Source organism: Pleurodeles waltl, chromosome 3_2 (genome assembly GCF_031143425.1).
Source record: "Pleurodeles waltl isolate 20211129_DDA chromosome 3_2, aPleWal1.hap1.20221129, whole genome shotgun sequence".
Taxonomy (NCBI): Eukaryota; Metazoa; Chordata; class Amphibia; order Caudata; family Salamandridae; genus Pleurodeles; species Pleurodeles waltl.
Window position 1 is genome coordinate 216,352,977 of NC_090441.1, and position 19,817 is coordinate 216,372,793.

General features: G+C 48.2%; 1 protein-coding gene across 1 annotated transcript in view; it reads right to left on the minus strand.

Annotated features, from left to right (window-relative positions):
• LOC138286718 (zinc finger protein 665-like) overlaps positions 1-19,817 on the minus strand; it is a 53,774-nt gene that overhangs the window by 12,268 nt on the left and 21,689 nt on the right. The gene's annotated exons all lie outside the window — the stretch shown is intronic.

The following is a 19,817-nucleotide window of genomic DNA, read 5'->3' on the forward strand; positions in this document are numbered from 1 at the left end:
TACAGGCTCTGTAGTCAACCCTGCTGCACACAGCAGAAGGCCATGGTCAACGGGGGTAAGCATCAGCATTGTAGCGAAGTACATCAACACAAGGATGACCCAATACGTCAACTAAGCGCCTTGGTCAACATTATATCAGGAACAATGCTTCACTATGGACTAATTAATTTGCATTGTCTCCGTTAGTCATCAACAGAATACAATCTGAATAAGAAAGGACAGCTATTCTGTGTAAAAGCAATTTGCATTAGTTTGCTCAAATGTGTAAGAATCAGTCCTAAGTGACAGAGTCACAGAGTGGTGTACAGTAAAAAAAAGACAACATCAGTGAATATATATGCAAACAGGAAACAATGTATGGGTCCAGGAATTAAGGCTCAAACCAACAACTTATGAATCACTATGCGAAACCCTACCTTGTTTGCACAAGTATTGATGGCGTTTCGACCTACCACACCATTTTTGATGTAATATTCAGGACTTAAATTATCTAGCACGTCCAAACAGCGTTAAAGGAGATGTCCCACTTTTGGTTAATATGGTAGACAAAAGGTTCATTTTGTAGGTCAGGGTAATCAAATAACCCAGGTTTCGAGCAGTTGGCCAGCATGCTAAAAAATCTAGGTGGTCTTAGAAGCTGGTGCTGTACATGGACAGTGGTGGTCAGCTTTCGTCAGATGTATAGAACAGTCTAAGAGAGGGATATCCTTGCCACTATGGAGCAGGAGATTTACTGGAGTTGAGAGTTATATGGCAAGGCGAGGAACACAGCGGCATCAACAGACATTCTAAACTGCAAGGCAAGGATTATCAACTCTGAAAGACAAACTATACAGACCAGAGAGTGACTAAAGTGATGGCCAGTGGCCTAGCTCCCAAGTGTGTCTATGTCCAGTGAATACACGGAGGCTTGCCAATCTTGACGATTTGCTGTCTTTAAAACCAAATCTCGCTGTGCTAGAGGAGTGGCTGGGGAGATCCCACAGCTGCTCAGCGAGATAGCAGGAGATATCAATAACATATGCAGCGGTTGACCAGAATTCAATCCTTACGGAGATTAAAGCACTGGAGGAAGAGGTAAAGCAGAATCCTGTACAACATCCTGCCCACAACATAATTTAAAGATGGAATGGAAGAACGACTACAAAAATCTGAAATGGAAATAAAAGGTAGAAAACCAGGCAATTTAAGCAAGACAAAAAGGACTCTGAGCAGGGGTGAATAGTCATATTTGTGAACTGTTTTAATCAGCTCAGAAAGGTGGTCAGAACCAATATAACTGAGCAGAGCAAAAAAGACTGACCTCGGAAACGAGTTCGGGAATTAGTGATATAGGACACAGTGAATCTATGATCCGGACAATTCAAGCACCACTGGAAGCGCAGAAACAACGAAGCGTGGTAGAAACCTTTATAGATTAGTTCCATCTTTTACAATAGGACAGGGGATCAGAACACAGCAGGAGGGAGTGGCACAGTGGAGGAGGTATAACCGTAGGAGAAAGCAGACCCCAAGCACTAGATAGAGACAATAAAGCCGCTAAATGGAACAAAAGCCAGGGCAAGACGGAGTCAGAAGTCTACTGGAACCAGCAAGTTCCAAAACTATTAACTTACCTCAGCAAGTTTAGACAAACAGCAATGCGAAAGCAATCTACCTATCCTTGGGTTTTGTAACCAAGAGGGTACAGGTCATTAAACTTCATTTTGTCCACGTTTTGGATATTTCTGCATGCAGCCGGTCTCATCCATTACCTGCTGTTAGAGCCATCACCTTGCACAAGGGCTGCATCTGCACTGCAGTCACAGAATTATATATGAAGAGGATCTTAAACCGGTTCTGGGGCCTTTGACTCTGGATTCAAATGCTCTACCGGCTCAATGAGTTTAGTAGTGGGCCCCAAACCACCACGCTTTGTTCCAGGTTCTCTCAGAAGTGAGAACACTTTGATCTCTGTACAAAAGAATCTCAGAATAGACCTTGATGTGGTCACCACCACCGGTCTCATTTTACTTGACCCGTCGGACACATCTGATACAGTCGGTTGCTCTATCATAGCCAACCGGACATGGGTACATCAGGAATTGCCAGAGCCTAGTTTGCACCTTTTCCCTGACAGAAAACGGTCCCTTTTCATCCTCTTTACCGTTCTAACCATTCCTGGTTCACTGGCTCAAGGTTCCTCAATTTATCTATATATGTCCTTGTGTGGACATCATAAAACGTTTCAGAGTACTGTCTTACGCGCTTGATAGTCATGTTCTCCTAAGCCTTTGGCGCACCGGACCTCCTCCTCCTGACAGAAACCCGGCTCAACTCCACATTGGGACCAAACACTGCAGCAGCATCTTTAGCGGACTTGGGGCCAGATGTATTAAAAAGTTTTGCACTTGCAAACGGTGCGAATCGGTAAATTCGGCGTTTGCGAGAGCAAAACCGCGGTCTGCGATGCATGAAATGTATTCGCAGACCACAAATAAGAAATCGCTAAAATATCGATTTCTTGCATTGCGACCTGGAAATTGCGAGTCGCAATTTGCGATTCGCAATTTCCAGGTCGCATGGCTATGCTGGAAAAAAAATCGCAAATTGCGATTTTTCGAAAAATTCCATTTTGCACTTGCAAAATACCATGCTTTGCAACCAGGTGGTAACCTGGTGCAAAATTTAAAAATGCAGTTAAACTGTATTTTTAAATTTAACATGTAAAGAACACATGCCCTTTTGGCATGTGTGTACCTTACATGTAAAAAAAAAATAAAAAATAAAAATAAAAAAGGTTTTGGGGTGCAGGAGAGGGGGCCTTAGGCCCCCAGCACCCTGGCCTTTTGCATTTCCGAAATTGCGATTTCTGGTTCAGAAATCGCAATTTTGGAAATGCAAAAAATTCGCAGCTAGGGGCCAACAGTCCCATAGCTGAGAATGGGGGCCGGTATTGCAATTCGGTATTAGCATTTGCGATTTTTAAGAAATCGCTATTACCGATTCGCAAATGTGATACATGCCCCTTTGCGAGTCGGTAATAGCGATTTCTTAAAAATCGCTATTACCGAATCGCAATGGCCCGTGATGGTACATCTGGCCCCTACATGATTGCCCGACAGGACCCCGTCCTTAGGTCAAGAGGAGGACTTATAGTCATCCACAAAGACTCCGTCAAGTGCTCATCATCCACAGAGGGTGCCACCCCATTCATGGAACATTACACTTCAAGCTGCAAATCACTGTAACTTTTACCCAGAACAGAACCGTTGCCTACCGACCACCCAGACCATAAGCAACCTTCTCCAGCCTCATCATGGACTTCATTGCTCCTCTCACCATTGACTCCAAAGCCTTCATACTTCTCAGCGACCACAAATTCCACTTAGAAGACAGGACCGACCCCTGCTTCACCTATATCTCGACACCCTGAACAATATTGGACTTACCCAGCTCATGAGAGAAACACACATCGCAATACACACACTGGATCCCATCTTCACCATCAGTGACAGCATCACTCCCTCCCAAGAACTCTGTGATGATCTGTCAAACTGCTTCCACATCGAAATCAAAAACATCTACAGCAACTTCACACACCAACCAGATCACAAACCTGCCCATCACTAACCAAGATGGCCACTTTACTGAATGAAAAACTGTCACCAGAGAAGATACAGCAACGATCATGCAGACCAATCAGTCAGGAGCCCTAACAGACCCATATCTCCAACACGTTTATAACCTTGGAGGATCACCCATCAACACCGCCCTCACCCTCAGCATCTCCATCACATCCACCACATTCTCAGAAGATTGGAAGCATGCATCAGTCCACGCCCTCCTAAAGAAACCGTCTGTCAACCTGAGCATCTTTTGTCCTGTCTTTCTGCTTCCCTACCCAGCCAAAGATATAGAGAAGACCATCAACAAGCAACTCACAACCCACCTCCAACAACACTACCTACAGGACAACACGCAATCAGGATTCAAGAAAAAAACAGCACTCATCGCAGCCACCAGCGACATGTGGACCATCCTGGACTGAGGAGAAACAGAAGCCCTCGTCCTGCTTGACCTCTCCCTGGCATTCGACATGGTTCCCCACCACACACGCACGCATCAGAAGGCTCCACAAGCTCAACTGAATCTGCTCCTTCCTCACGGGAAGAACTAAAGTCTGCTTGCCATCCTTCACATTGGAGACTATGGACCTGATCTGCGGAGTCCATGAGGGACTGTCTCTCACCCCAACCCTGTTCAGTGTCTTCATGACTTCGCTTTCCAACATCCAAGGCATCAGCCTTATCTCCTACGCCAATCACACCCAACTCACCCGCTCCCTGATGGACGAGACAACCACCAACTTGACCAACTGCATGAACATAGTAGGAGAAAGGAAGAGAAACAACTGCTTGAAGCTCAACTTCGACACAACGGAAGTGCTGGTCTTCAGAAACAGGACCTCCCCATGGGACGCCACCCGGTGGCCGACAGAGTGAGGACCAAAACCCACTGACCAGGCCAGAAAGGTATGGATCATCCTGGACGACAAGCTCAACATGACGGCACAAGTCAATGCCGTTAGCACTGTCTGCTTACACATCCTATGTATGCAAAGAAAAACGTTCAAGTGGCTGCCAAAGAATACCAGGCGCACCATTACGCAAGCACTCTTGACATGCAGACTCAACTGCGGCAACGCACTCTAGGCCAGAATCTCCAAGCAGCTCCTGCACAGACTTCAAAACATCTGGAATACTTCTGCAAGACTCAGACGCAACCTCCCATGCGGCACCCACTTCTCACCCCCCTCAAAGAGCTCCACTGGCCCCCCATTCACAAACACAGCCAATTCAAACTCCTCACTCACACATGTAAAGCCTTGCACAGCACTGGGCCAGCATACCTGAGCAGCCACATACACTCTCACCAGCCACCCAGACATCTACACTGAAGTTCACTCTTGCTTGCACGCACTCTTGTATTCACAAGTGCAGAGGAGGAGGTTGCTTGTTCTCCTACGACATCCCACATCACATCAAAGCCTCCTCTTCACTTCAGGAGTTCCGCAAGAAGCTGATCAACTGGCTCTTCAAATATGGGGACCCCACACCTTCTCAAGCACTGAACACCCTCGCGGGTGATTAGTGCGCTATACAAACTGACGTAACATAAGGCTTGACAAATCATCTCGGAAAGCCAAGAAGCTATGATAAGCTGTCTTTCTACCACCCTTCTCTTGATGAACAATACCTTTCTAAAGGTGAACAGCTCTAAAACGGCAGTGCTGCTGTGAGACCACAATTATCCTGGGACATCTACTTTGTCACATTTGTCACTTGGTCGATGTCTCTTAATTCTAGACTTGACCACGACAACACCTGCTATTTAGGCCTTCCATCTTCATCCTTACGGAGACTGCATGACAGTTCGGCAGGTACATAATGTACGGAGTCTCCGAGGCGTGCTGACCTCTCCGGGTTGTTTTGGTCACCAAGCAGATACAAACCAAAGCTTTATGTGTCTGCCACAAGGCTATCCAGAATGCAAACCCAATTTCACTTCAAGAATTATTTTCTTGGTTTTCTATTTTGTGCCATTCTACTGGATTACCAACTGCTACAGGTTGGTAAATACCGTGCAATTCATAACCTTCAAAAACTATTTTAACTGCCCGACTCTCTTTTGTGTTGACAGATACTAGAACTCTTTAACGGGTCCTTTAAATACCTGCCGCTATAGTAACATGGCCTACATTTGTCAAAAGATGCTAAAAAGTTAACACATGCGGGCCAACTTTTGTACTGGAGTGAGCTGACCCCTAACTCAAGGCATCCAGCCTCAGCTCCGGGACCCGCAGGTAATCTAAGATGGTGGTGTAATCTTCAAGCCTTTCAAAAGTACAATTATTGACTACAAACAGACTCAGAGGGTAAAATGTTAGTGAATACATGTTTTTTAAATGGTACAACTGTCACACTGTCATATTGCTGGGTAAAGTGTGATAAAACCCCTAAAATTTTAATGTTTAATACCCAACTAAGTGATCGTTTTGTTTCCGTTACATTAATTACCATTGTAATCAGGTTGTAGTAACAGCGAAGGTCTGCTAACTGCTGGTGAACGTCTATCAGAGTAAAGTCTAATGCGTCTCCTAGTTATTTGCATACAGGTGTAGTTTTAGAGGGACCCCATTAATTTGTGGGGGGGTTACTTTTAACCATACAAAGAGAACAGAGAAGATCATAACTAATAACACAAAACAATAGGGTGCCAGGACACAGCCCTGTTCAGTCTTACGCATAACTTCCTCTTGGCCCTTTGGCCTGTATTTTCCTGTGTCTAGGCCTGTATTTTCCTGTGTCTAGGCCTGTATTTTCCTGTGTCTAGGTCTGTATTTTCCTGTGTCTAGGTCTGTATTTTCCTGTGTCTAGGCCTGTATTTTCCTGTGTCTAGGCCTGTATTTTCCTGTGTCTAGGCCTGTATTTTCCTGTGTCTAGGCCTGTATTTTCCTGTGTCTAGGCCTGTATTTTCCTGTGTCTAGGCCTGTATTTTCCTGTGTCTAGGCCTGTATTTTCCTGTGTCTAGGCCTGTATTTTCCTGTGTCTAGGCCTGTATTTTCCTGTGCTCCAAGTCTGTATTTTCCTTTGCTCCAAGTCTGTATTTTCCTTTGCTCCAAGTCTGTATTTTCCTTTGCTCCAAGTCTGTATTTTCCTTTGCTCCAAGTCTGTATTTTCCTTTGCTCCAAGTCTGTATTTTCCTTTGCTCCAAGTCTGTATTTTCCTTTGCTCCAAGTCTGTATTTTCCTTTGCTCCAAGTCTGTATTTTCCTTTGCTCCAAGTCTGTATTTTCCTGTGCTCTAAGTCTGTATTTTCCTGTGCTCTAAGTCTGTATTTTCCTGTGCTCTAAGTCTGTATTTTCCTGTGCTCTAAGTCTGTATTTTCCTGTGCTCTAAGTCTGTATTTTCCTGTGCTCTAAGTCTGTATTTTCCTGTGCTCTAAGTCTGTATTTTCCTGTGCTCTAAGTCTGTATTCTCCTGTGTCTAGGACTTAGTATGGAACACAACTCATAGGTTAGACCGGGCATCGTTGGCGTGATCTCCCCTGTCTTTTTTGCCTCTGCTTCCTGTCTTTTTGACTGAGTGCTGGCCTTTGTTTTTGCTGTTTTGTTTGATTTGGGCACTTAAGCACTGCTGACCAGTGCTAACGTGCAAGTGCACTCTGTGTAAACTGTATGTGTAATTGGCTTTTCCATGACTGGCATATCTGATTTACTAGTATGTCCCTATTAAGGTGCACTAGAGGTGCCCAGGGCCTGTAAATCAAATGCTACTAGTGGGCCTGTAGCACTGATTGTGCCACCCACGAGTAGCCCTGTAAACATGGCTCAGATCTGCCACTACAGTGTCTGTGTGTGCAGTTTTAAACTGCCAATTCGACCTGGCAAGTGTACCCACTTGTCAGGCTCAAACCTTCCCTTTTTATACATGTAAGGCATCCCTAAGGTAAGCCCTAGGTAGCTCCATGGGCAGGGTGCAGTGTATGTTAAAGGTGGGACGTGTTCTGATGTGTTTTACATGTCCAGACAGTGAAATACTGCCAATTTCGGTTTTCACTGTTGCAAGGCCTATCTCTCTCATGGGTTAACATTAGGTCTGCCTTTAAATATCTTTTGAGTGCAGTTTCGCTTTGGGAGCAGATAGAGATTTGGAGTTTGGGGGTCTCACAATTTAAAAATACATCTTTTGGTCAAGTTGGTTTTTAGATGGGCAGTTTTAAAATGCCACTTTTAGAAAGTGGGTATTTTTCTTGCTTAACCATTCTGTGCCTCTGCCTGCTTGTGTATTCCCTGTCTGGGTCAGACTGACAATGGGGCTGTTTCTGAATCTCCACTAGACAGTGACACAAAGGGAGCTCGGGTGTTGCCTGCATATCCTGATGAGTCTCCTGGGCTAGAGTAGGGATGGAGGAGCTGGCACTTACACTGAAAGGGATGTGCCTGCCCTCACACAATGCAGTCTCCAACCCCCTGGTGTGTGTCTGGCGCAAGGCAGGATCTTGTAAACAATGGAGACTTTCCTTTTCCTACTTCAAAGGCAGAAATGGGACCCCAGATTTTTGGATTACTTCTGGACTCAAGAGGAACCTCTGCCAAGGAGAAGAGCTGAAGAGCTGAAGGAGGAGCACTGCCCCTTTGCGACTGTGCTTTGCTGGGTTGGCCTGCAGTTGCTTATTCTACCTGAAAGAGGACCAAGACTGGACTTTGTGGTATATTCCTACTTGTGAAGTGTATCCAAGGGCTTGGACTGAGCTTGCCTCCTGTTTTGAAGTCTTAGGGCCATCAAAGACTTCCTCTGCCAGCAGCTGGACTCTCTTGCCGAGACTCCTACCCTGCCAAGTGGTGCCCACTCCAGTTCCTGGGCCCTTGAAATGTGAAGCTGGTGGAACCAAGGCGGAAATCCACGCACAGGAGTAAAACATTCAACGCACCACCTGCAACGTGGCTGTAAAAACGATGCACCACCTGCATTGCGGCTGTAAAAATGATGCACCACTTGCATCGCAGCTGTAAAAATGATGCACTGCCTGCATTGCGGCTGAGAAATCGACACACCACCTGCATCACGGCTGGGGAATAGGCACATCACATGCAGTGCGGCTGGAGAAATGATGCAACACCCACTTGCGGCTGCTGAAATCGACACAACCCCCATGCAGCAATGTTCCTCATCACAGTGCGGCCAGATATTGCACGTATTGCTCCTAGGTGTCGAAATCAACGTGAACCTGCCTGGATCTGAGGTGCCCGTCCGGAATTCGACAAATCGATCTCTTGCGGGAGAGAAAGATGACGCATCACCTACCAGACCGGAGAAGAAACAATGCACAGCCTCACTTGCGAGAAAGGTATTGAGGCATCGCTGACTTTTCTGACAAACGCTCGCCCGTTTGGCTTTATTTTTGACGCAAACCACGTACTTTGTGTAACAACAATGCATCCATTGTTTTTTATAATTTAACATTTTATAACTTCACTTGTGTATGTTAGATATTTGTTGTTTTGGTCTTGTTTGATTTAGATAAATATTAGCTATTTTTCTACACTGGTGTGGTGTCCATTTTTGTGTGTTTTCACTGTATTACTGTGTGTTGGTACAAATACTTTACACATTGCCTTTGAGATGAGCCTGACTGCTTGTGCCAAGGCACCAAGGGGTGAGCAGGGGTTATCCTAGGTGTGTATCTTCCTTACCCTGACTAAAGAAAGGGTCCCTGCTTGGACTGAGTGCAAACTGACTGCCAACCAGAGACCCAATTTCTAACAATAGGCAAAAAGGACATATGGAATCCGCTTGGCAGCCACCTCAGACCCTAAAACTATCACTTCCAATGAATATGTAACTGAAGTATGAAGTGGTAGCGTACTGCCCTTTCCAATCAGCACATTTTACATTGGAATAGCCACAAAATGTCCACATGACGTAGTTTTACTGATAAAACTATATTGTGTAGAAACAGTAATGTTTGGAAATCACGTTTCTGCAAATATTTACCATTTGGACATCACACTTCTGAATTACAGAAAAAATGCATTTGTAATTTCTGATATATTTTAAAAGATGTGTACTATTTATTTATAAGCTATTTACATTTTGAATGTTAAAAAAACAGACATCCTACAGCCTTTTATTTCACAATGATTGTCAGACAGCTGACTTTACAAAATTGTCTAACTGTAGTAAGAGAAAAAAGTAAACACCATTTTTCAGGATAAGATACGAAGCACTGAGTAAAATGACAAACTGACATGTAATCGCTGACCCCGAATAGACAGCAAGTGTGTCATCTTTATTGCTCATTCATTTTCTGAATGAACAGAACACCTGTTCCTTTGCAGCTCAAGTTCACTCACCAGAACAGACCAGTAGGTCCTAAAAATAGCTCGGCCTGATAAAGTCTCACTCGCCTCAGCGAGTGGGGAGTAGAATGTTCGAGGCCTGTACGTGCATTGGCAGGTTATGCACCTAATAACAATATGCAAATAAATGCATGAAAATGAAAGCCATGACTTTTGGAGGTTGGATTAATGTGACTTCAAGGGCTGGGGCCTAATGATGTGAAAGTGAAGTCTGTTTGGAGTATTATTATCTTGAGGTCAGATTTGCTAGCAGTCTTTCCTCTAAAGATCATGTTTATAGATTGCTCGTGTTGATGCTAACGGGTGGGACTATTACATTTCTTTAAAGCAACAGGCACGTGTCACATCACATTGCTACCTTGGGTGTTTGCATCCGAGATTCCAACAGAGGTGTTATATGGTATTGAATGTCAAGTGAACAATATTTTAGAGACCGTGGATACCGTGAAGGCGAACTAAGGAGAGCCTACTTAGAGTTATAAAAAGGTGCTTTGATTAAGGACATACTTGCGCTCAGGGTTTGCTCGGCATAACAGTTAAAGGCTGCACAAAAACAATATGATAATGGATTACTCTTCTTCCCACCCCTTTGGGATTGGTAAAAGTGGACGAGAAACCCAGGCAGAATGCTGCTATTGTTTTGCTAAGACCTGTGGTGACATCCTTGTGCCCTTGCTGGGTGGGACTATGACCCCAGCATACCCTGAGGAGGAAGGAGGGGCCCAGAGTCTCCCATGCCACAGGACCCGAGCAGGACGCGCCCGGTGCACGCCCAGGGCAAGAGCAGGACGCGCCCGGTGCACGCCCAGGGCAAGAGCAGGACGCGCCCGGTGCACGCCCAGGGCAAGAGCAGGACGCGCCCGGTGAATGCCACAGGACCCGAGCAGGACGCGCCCGGTGAATGCCACAGGACCCGAGCAGGACGCGCCCGGTGCACGCCCAGGGCAAGAGCAGGACGCGCCCGGTGCACGCCCAGGGCAAGAGCAGGACGCGCCCGGTGCACGCCCAGGGCAAGAGCAGGACGCGCCCGGTGCACGCCCAGGGCAAGAGCAGGACGCGCCCGGTGCATGCCCAGGGCAAGAGCAGGCCTGTGTGCCCCTTCCGCGGCCGGAGGAGGCTGGACTGGGCCGCCCCATGACACGGACAGTGATAGAAAACCTGCCCTGTGCTCCAACACTAGGTAAGTCACAACGTGCTATTGTTGTCATCCACCTAGCATTATGGGCAAACGTAAGAGTCCTGGAGACACTGGGCCTCCCCCAACCCACAAGCATTGGTGCAATGCTGGGGAGAGCCACAGAGATTGCATCAACCGAACTTGCTGTGACTGAGCGCCGGCCACCTCCGGAGTGTGACTGGTGCCAGGGACACCGCGAGGGCTGTGACGCGCTCCCACTTCCAAGTGATGGGCACTGGTGTGGAATCTTCCGGGCACACACTTTAGGCCCTTCTGAGAGTGAGCGCAGATGCTCTGTTCCTGGGACGTTCAGTTCCTGCGACGACTGAGGTCTTTAATCCTTCCCATGAACAGAGCGCTACACAGAAGAAACCAAATAATCATGCCCGTCAGCTCAGCGCTGAACCTAAGCGCTTGTCCAGAGGGAAGGGTCTGACTTTGAGAAGTGCTGATGAAATAACCATGGAAGAAATTTGAGCCAAACTTGGGGACATTTTGGAAAAGCACCTAAAACCATTATCAGATCGACTGAGCGCTATAGAAAATGAGTGGGAATCATTGGTGCACTGAGGATAGTGCCCATGGGATTGCTGAGTCTGTACCCCTTAACGTCACCGACATGGGGCACACGTGTCAGGGCATCCCATCCCAAGCAGTCGGAAGCCTGTCACTCAACGCACCCGGCGCTGCGATGGGTCCATCAGAGAAGCCGAGACCAGTCCCTGCTCCTCACATCCCGCATCCTGGGACGTCGGGAGCGGTCGCAGCTCAGACTCTCACTCGTCATCCAATGCTGCTAGTGGAGCACATGCAGCTCTGGACAAGAAGCTTGATATGGGCTGGAACTCTGCGGTTCTCAAGCTCCCCCCGGATGCATGTCTGGGTGGGGGCGCGGCCCCAGAGGGGGAAGCAGTCAGAGACTTGGGAACAGGCCTGTATGAAAGTCATCACTGACCTGGACAGCACAGACCTTTAGTGCAAACAACATTCTAATGACGAGTAACCTGGATTGGGCACGAAAAAAAAAAACACAGAGAACCAAATTGTATAGTTGTAAACTTTAAGCATTGTAACGCGAATAGGATCTAACATTGTCACCTCACTGTTGGAGTACTTTTATAAACATCACAGAAGGGAGGCATGCTGTCCTCTATCATCTAGATCTTACTCCCTAACACCCCAAAACCTACTCAGTAATAACAGATGCGCAGTGCTGTCGGACTGACTTGGGGTGTCGCACAAAGGATATTGCCAGTCTGAATGGGTCAGGGGTACAACGTTCTTTTTCTAGAGAACCACCACACTCCCCCTGCACCCACCCCCAGGTGCGCCATACCTTTGTGCATGAAAGCGTGGAAATGTTAGTAGATTTATTACCACCAGGCAATCCTTCACCAAAGGGCTCTGTAGAGCGCAGCCCCTTCGAGCACTGAGCTGGAATCTTGCAGGGATTTGCACAAAGATGGCCTCCCCAGATTGGCATAGATGTATTAAATATTATGATATACTGCTCTTTATAGGAGACCATCCCTATAGTGCTAGAAGCTTGCATGCGTTTTGCTGTTCCAGCTGCTCCACCCGTTCAGGTCGTGCGCCTGGTGGACTTACTATATGGGTTAAGTTCCTACTTGGCTGCCATGCAGAGGTCGTAAAAATGCATCTAAAGGACTGTCAGGGGTCCTTCTAAAGCAGGATTTCCCAATATGTTTGGTACATTTCTATAACAATCATTTTACTAATATACCTGACCAAGGCTTTCTGGGTTTGTTTAATTGTATCTGGGAAGTCGTGGAGAGGGGCACTCGAAGGCCAACAAACATACTCATGCCTCACTGGAGATTTCAGTGCCAAATTACCTAATGGTGGTACAGGGGGCCATACTGGATAGGCATGAACCATAGACACAAGAGGCAAAGCGCCAATAGCCTTCCTTTCAGCTCCTGATTTGTTTGATGCACAGATCATGGGTCTCCAACCATTTCTGTAGTGAGAGCTACTTTTGATCAATGGAACCCATTGTGAGCTACTGAAGGCCAAGCCACGCGCACATGTTTCCGAGATACCCCCCGAGAAGCCAAGCTTCATTGACTTTAACCCTAATTTCACTACCACTACAATGTGCTAAGAGAAAAACAAGTTCTGATTATTGTAATATGTTATTATCAGAGCCTGTGCCTGCATCCCTCAGAGGCAGGAACAAAGCGTTGTCACCTCACAAGGCTGGCACTGAAGGAGCCGAGTCAGGGCCCAGGTACAGCTCCACACTCCAGAGAGAAGAAGCCTGGCACTGAAGGAGCAGAGTCAGGCCCCAGGTACAGCTCCACACTCCAGAAAGAAGCCTGGCACCGAAGGAGCCGAGTCAGGCCCCAGGTACAGCTCCACACTCCAGAGAGAAGAAGCCTGGCACTGAAGGAGCACAGTCAGGCACCAGGTACAGCTCCACACTCCAGAAAGAAGCCTGGCACCGAAGGAGCCGAGTCAGGCCCCAGGTACAGCTCCACACTCCAGAGAGAAGAAGCCTGGCACTGAAGGAGCAGAGTCTGGCCCCAGGTACAGCTCCACACTCCAGAAAGAAGCCTGGCACCGAAGGAGCCGAGTCAGGCCCCAGGTACAGCTCCACACTCCAGAGAGAAGAAGCCTGGCACTGAAGGAGCCGAGTAAGGCCCCAGGTACAGCTCCACACTCCAGAAAGAAGCCTGGCACCGAAGGAGCCGAGTCAGGCCCCAGGTACAGCTCCACACTCCAGAGAGAAGAAGCCTGGCACTGAAGGAGCAGAGTCAGGCCCCAGGTACAGCGCCACACTCCAGAGAGAAGAAGCCTGGCACCGAAGGAGCCGAGTCAGGCCCCAGGTACAGCTCCACACTCCAGAGAGAAGAAGCCTGGCACCGAAGGAGCCGAGTCAGGGCCCAGGTACAGCTCCACACTCCAGAGAGAAGAAGCCTGGAACTGAAGGAGCCGAGTCAGGGCCAGGTACAGCTCCACACTCCTTAGAGAAGAAGCCTGGCACTGAAGGAGCCGAGTCAGGCCCCAGGTACAGCTCCACACTCCAGAGAGAAGAAGCCTGGCACTGAAGGAGCAGAGTCAGGGCCAAGTACAGCTCCACACTCCAGAGAGAAGAAGTCTGGCACTGATGGAGCCGAGTCGGGGGCCAGGTACAGCTCCACACTCCAGAAAGAAGCCTGGCACCGAAGGAGCAGAGTCAGGCCCCAGGTACAGCTCCACACTCCAGAGAGAAGAAGCCTGGCACTGAAGGAGCAGAGTCAGGCCCCAGGTACAGCTCCACACTCCTTAGAGAAGAAGCCTGGCACTGAAGGAGCAGAGTCAGGGCCCAGGTACAGCTCCACACTCCAGAGAGAAGAAGCCTGGCACTGAAGGAGCCGAGTCAGGGCCAGGTACAGCTCCACACTCCAGAGAGAAGAAGCCTGGCACTGAAGGAGCCGAGTCGGGGGCCAGGTACAGCTCCACACTCCAGAGAGAAGAAGCCTGGCACTGAAGGAGCAGAGTCAGGCCCCAGGTACAGCTCCACACTCCAGAGAGAAGGAAACTTGCGCTGACGGCCTTACAAGTAAAGCTCAAAGGGTGGAGGGAGGCCCAGACCTGGTGTGCTGACCCAGGAAACTCTGGGCACCAAATGTCATGTTCTGGCCTCACCCGTCACCCAGGGCACAGCAGTGACCAGGGATTCGGGGTCCCCTTTCACTAGGTGCGTGTGATGCTCGGCAGAAGCCACCGCCTCGAGGAGAGGATCACACGTGGCGCTCGAGTAAAGATCTGAATTGCACAAGAGAATACAATTAAATCATTCAAATTCCACCCACGCTCAGAGAATGATCACTGATGACTGCCGAAAAAAAAAAGTAATTTTTAATCACCAAAGTTGTCCTTTACATGAAATACACAATTTGCACATTCCTAAAACCATCTGTCCTTTTATAAAATTCATCATCCCAAAAAACTTCAATGAAAGTCCAAAACTTCATTAAGGGTTCATAATGGTTCCCATTTTTCATATGGAAAGGGCTCAACACATAAATCGGGCCCGCCATGAATGTTACGCAGCTTTATTGAGTGATATATTTGTCTCCTTTTTGGTACATTTAACAGAGCTGCGCCCACTTTTAAAGTCTTGTCAGCGCAATCCCCCACTTAGGTTTCTCATCGCCTTGGACCTTATGAAATAAGCAGCTCTTAGCCCTGGTGTGGCGAGAGCGCCCCCGGGTGGGGCTGGACTTGTAATGCAGACGAGAGATGCTGGGATCATCTGGAGCAACAACCCTCCCCTACACAACTGCGGACAACACAGCGGCTTCTCCGAGAGCACGAGCATCAAAACGGGACATACTCCTCACCACTGGTATTACTTGAGTGTGGGCACAATACCACGCGCGCAGCTCGCCCGCCACCCTTCAGTCACCAATGGTATTACTAAAGTGTGGGCACAATACCACGCGTGCAGCTCGCCCGCCGCCCTTCAGTCACCACTGGTATTACTAGAGTGTGGGCACAATACCATGCGCGCAGCTCGCCCGCCGCCCTTCAGTCACCACTGGTATTACTAGAGTGTGGGCACAATACTACGTGTGGAGCTCGCCCGCCGCCCTTCAGTCACCACTGGTATTACTAGAGTGTGGGCACAATACCACGCGTGCAGCTCGCCCGCCGCCCTTCAGTCACCACTGGTATTACTAGAGTGTGGGCACAATACCATGCGCGCAGCTCGCCCGCCGCCCTTCAGTCACCACTGGTATTACTAGAGTGTGGGCACAATACTACGTGTGGAGCTCGCCAGCCGCCCTTCAGTCACCACTGGTATTACTAGAGTGTGGGCACAATACCACGCCACAGCTCGCCTGCCACCCTTCAGTCACCACTGGTATTTTACTAGAGTGTGGGCACAATACCACTTGCGCAGCTCACCCGCCACCCTTCAGTCACCACTGGTATTACTAGAGTGTGGGCACAATACCACGCGCACAGCTCGCCCACCATCCTTCAGTCACCAATGGTATTACTAGGGTGTGGGCACAATACCACGCGTGCAGCTCGCCCGCCACCCTTCAGTCACCACTGATATTACTAGAGTGTGGGCACAATACCACGCGCGCAGCTAGCCCACCACCCTTCAGTCACCACTGGTATTACTAGAGTGTGGGCACAATACCACGCGCACAGCTCGCCCTGCCACCCTTCAGTCACCGCTGATATTACTAGAGTATGGGCACAATACCACGTGCGCATCTCACCTGCCACGCTTCAGTCACCACGGTCACCTAACCAGAGTTCCCACCTGGCATCATCACCCCACCACCCCCCTGCTCTGCACAAGCTGTATTACCAAGGCCAGCTGTGCCCCTGAGAGAAGCCTCGGGTAACCAGGCATCTGGGAAGAGAAGACAGGTATCACCCACACAAGCACTGCATGGGCAGGCACATGGGGGGGGGGGGGGGAAGGGTGAGGCTGCAATAACAAACACACGCATTGGAATCCATCCTTGTAGACAAAATAACACAACAAGGAAGAACTCTGCCTGCTGCAAACACCAAACATATGTGCAGGGCTCTGGCCCATGAAGATCTGCCCAACATATGGGAACAGATGTGACGCAGAGCTGCAGAATCATCCACTGCACTTCACAGAAAGAAAGTGCCTAGAAGCTATTCACCCACTGGTATCAGTGAGCCCTACCGTGTCTTCTAAGGACATCAGTGCAGCACTGGAAAGGAAAGCATCTCTCACCTGCCTGCCAGCGGCCATGCACAGCCACAGCATGGCATTGACGAGGCGTCAATGCTGGCACCCTGCTTTATGTGAAATTAACCCTTCCCGGCTCATCAAACATCAGCAAAAAAACAGGAGACGTTAATACATTTTAGAAAATTAGTTTCCAAACTGCAATTCCTTCTTGCACGGACCATCTCACCAAAAGGAACGGAGTCAATCTGATGTCTAGGATATGAGCTTGTTGCATGCAGTGTAGAGTTGCAAGCTGTACTTTTTCTGTATAGACGACTTTCAATCCTGTCATTGTGAATAAATAATTCCACATCTAGAAATGGGATACTAACACTACTGTGTTCCCAAGTGAATTTGATAAAAAGATCATTAGAGTTCAGATATTCAATGAAGCTATTCAATTTTGGTATGTCACCTGTCCAAATCGTTATGAGAGCATATCGAGTAACATCTTGGTATGATCCGTGCAAGAAGGAATTGTAGTTTGGAAACTGATTTTCTAAAATGTATTAACGACATGGAGGACAGATTTAAACAACGTGGCTATCCGCCACACATTCTTTAAAGAGCACGCAGCAGAATCATAAGGACTACTAGAAGTGATACCCTCAGTCACAAACCTAGACCTAAAAACACTAACATACGCTGTATAGTCAAATACACACCGACCTCTGCGCTACTACGCAAATGCATGCCGAAACACTGGCATGTACTACTAGCAGATGCAAACCTTAAAGGATTCATTTCAGACAACCCACTATTTACCTATTGCAGGGGCCAGACCTTAAAGAACACATTATGTCCCAGCTATCCCAGTAGACGATGAAATGAAGATTGGCTTACTAGCCGTAATAAAGGATTCCACAAATGTGGTCACTGTGGAATGTGCAAGTGGGCCAAATCCTGGATTTCCACCTCCAATAACCATGCTGGGGACCAATTCCGTATCATGTCTAAAATTACTTGTGATAGTAACTATGTTATGTATATGATTGTTTGCAAATGCGGATTGTACTATGTGGGCAGCACAATCAGATCATTGAGAATAAGAATAAGTGAACATTATCGGGCTCTGAGACAAGATGACAGTCGTTACCCCATAGTAACACACATGAAACAGTGCCCACACAAGGTCAAAGAGTTTCGAGTTCTTTGGTTTTGAGTATGTGTGCATGGATCCCCGTGGGGGAAATAGGGAGCTGGCACTCAGGAAGCGAGAATGTATCTGGATACCCAAAATGAGAGCAGTGGAGGAAGGCCTCAACACGAACTATGAAATGGAATATTTTCTAGGTGATTGATTGTGTATACATAATAATATTATTGACAAGGTATGCCGGGAACTTACAGGGGTAACAGTACTACACAGGCCAAATGATTTCTGACTTCAATAACGTTAGATAGGAGAATCACTGTGTTTTCAAAAAGCTACTGAAGGGTGTGTCATGAACACAAATGCTTGCTACATCAAACTGCACATATCTGAAATATCTGTGATATCATAAACAATTTGACTCCCGTTTAGTTTCCTTTTATTACACGATGTTGATTATCTTGTATTCATAAACAATTACATGTACGGTGTTGATACGGTTCACAGCTGATATGTCATACACATAAGACAGGGCCCTTTTGTTGAGGGTCTGTCATATTTAATATGGCTATAATCTATTTTCACCTGTTCAGGATCTATTTCGTAATCTAGATCCTGCTACTCACGACTCTTATTACTGAGCTCATCATTTACAAATATTTTGTTCCCTTGCTATCTATTAGAACACCAGTATCCCTTTCCTCTTTTGTATTCAAATCAGACATAATGACTATCAATATTTACTCTTTTCTCCCTTTCTTTAACCCCTTCTGTGCCGCGGACGTAGTGGTTACGTCCCGCGGCACAGTGCTGCTGTGCCGAGGACGTAACCACTACGTCCTCGGCACACAGCCCAGAGGGAGCGCTCTCGCTCCCTGTGTGTGCTTCCCCCCCACCCCCCAAAGTCAGGGATGGAAGGGGAAGCCCTTCCCCTTCCACCCCTGACCCCCCCACCCCCCCATAATGACGTCAGCGCATCCTCGCCGCACAGGAAGCCATTTGCTTCCTGTGCGGCGACGAGTCAAGAGGTGAGTTCCTCTTCCCGGTGGGTGGGGGGTTGGGGCTAAAGAGGCACCGGGGAAAAGGAAAGGCTTTTCCTTTTCCCCGGTGTCTCTTTGAGCATTCCTGCTGCCCGATCGCATTGCGATCGGGCAGCAGGAATGCCCACTAGACACCAGGGATTTGTTTTTTTTTGTTGATCTTTCTGTTTCTGGCACGCGGGGAGCGGCCCCTTGGGCAAGGGTCGCTCCCCTTTAGGAGGCAATTACTTAGGCCATTTCTGCCCCCCTTGGGGGCAGATCTGGCTACTTTTTAGCCAGATCTGCCCCCAAGGGGGGCAGAAAACACTAGATCACCAGGGATTTATATTGTTATGTGTATTTATGTGTGGGGGGTGCCCCCTTGGGCAAGGGGCGCCCCCCCCAAGGGGGCAGAGAACTGTTGGCCTTTTCTGCCCCCCTTGGGGGCAAATTGGCCTATTTATTTTAGGTCCATCTGCCCCCAAGGGGGGCAGAAGCCACTTAGGCACCAGGGATTGTGTGTGTAGTGGATGGGGGGGGCGCCCCCTTGGGCAAGGGTCGCTCCCCTTTGGGGGGCATGTCTTTTAGGGCCATTTCTGCCCCTCTTGAGGGCAGATTGGCTACTTTTTAGCCAGATCTGCCCCCAAGGGGGGCAGAAAACACTAGATCACCAGGGTTTTTTATTTTTATGTGTATTTATGTGGGGGGGTGCCCCCTTGGGCAAGGGGCGCCCCCCCCAAGGGGGCAGAGAACTGTTGGCCTTTCCTGCCCCCCTTGGGGGCAAATTGGCCTATTTATTTTAGGTCCATCTGCCCCCAAGGGGGGCAGAAGCCACTTAGGCACCAGGGATTGTGTGTGTAGTGGATGGGGGGGCGCCCCCTTGGGCAAGGG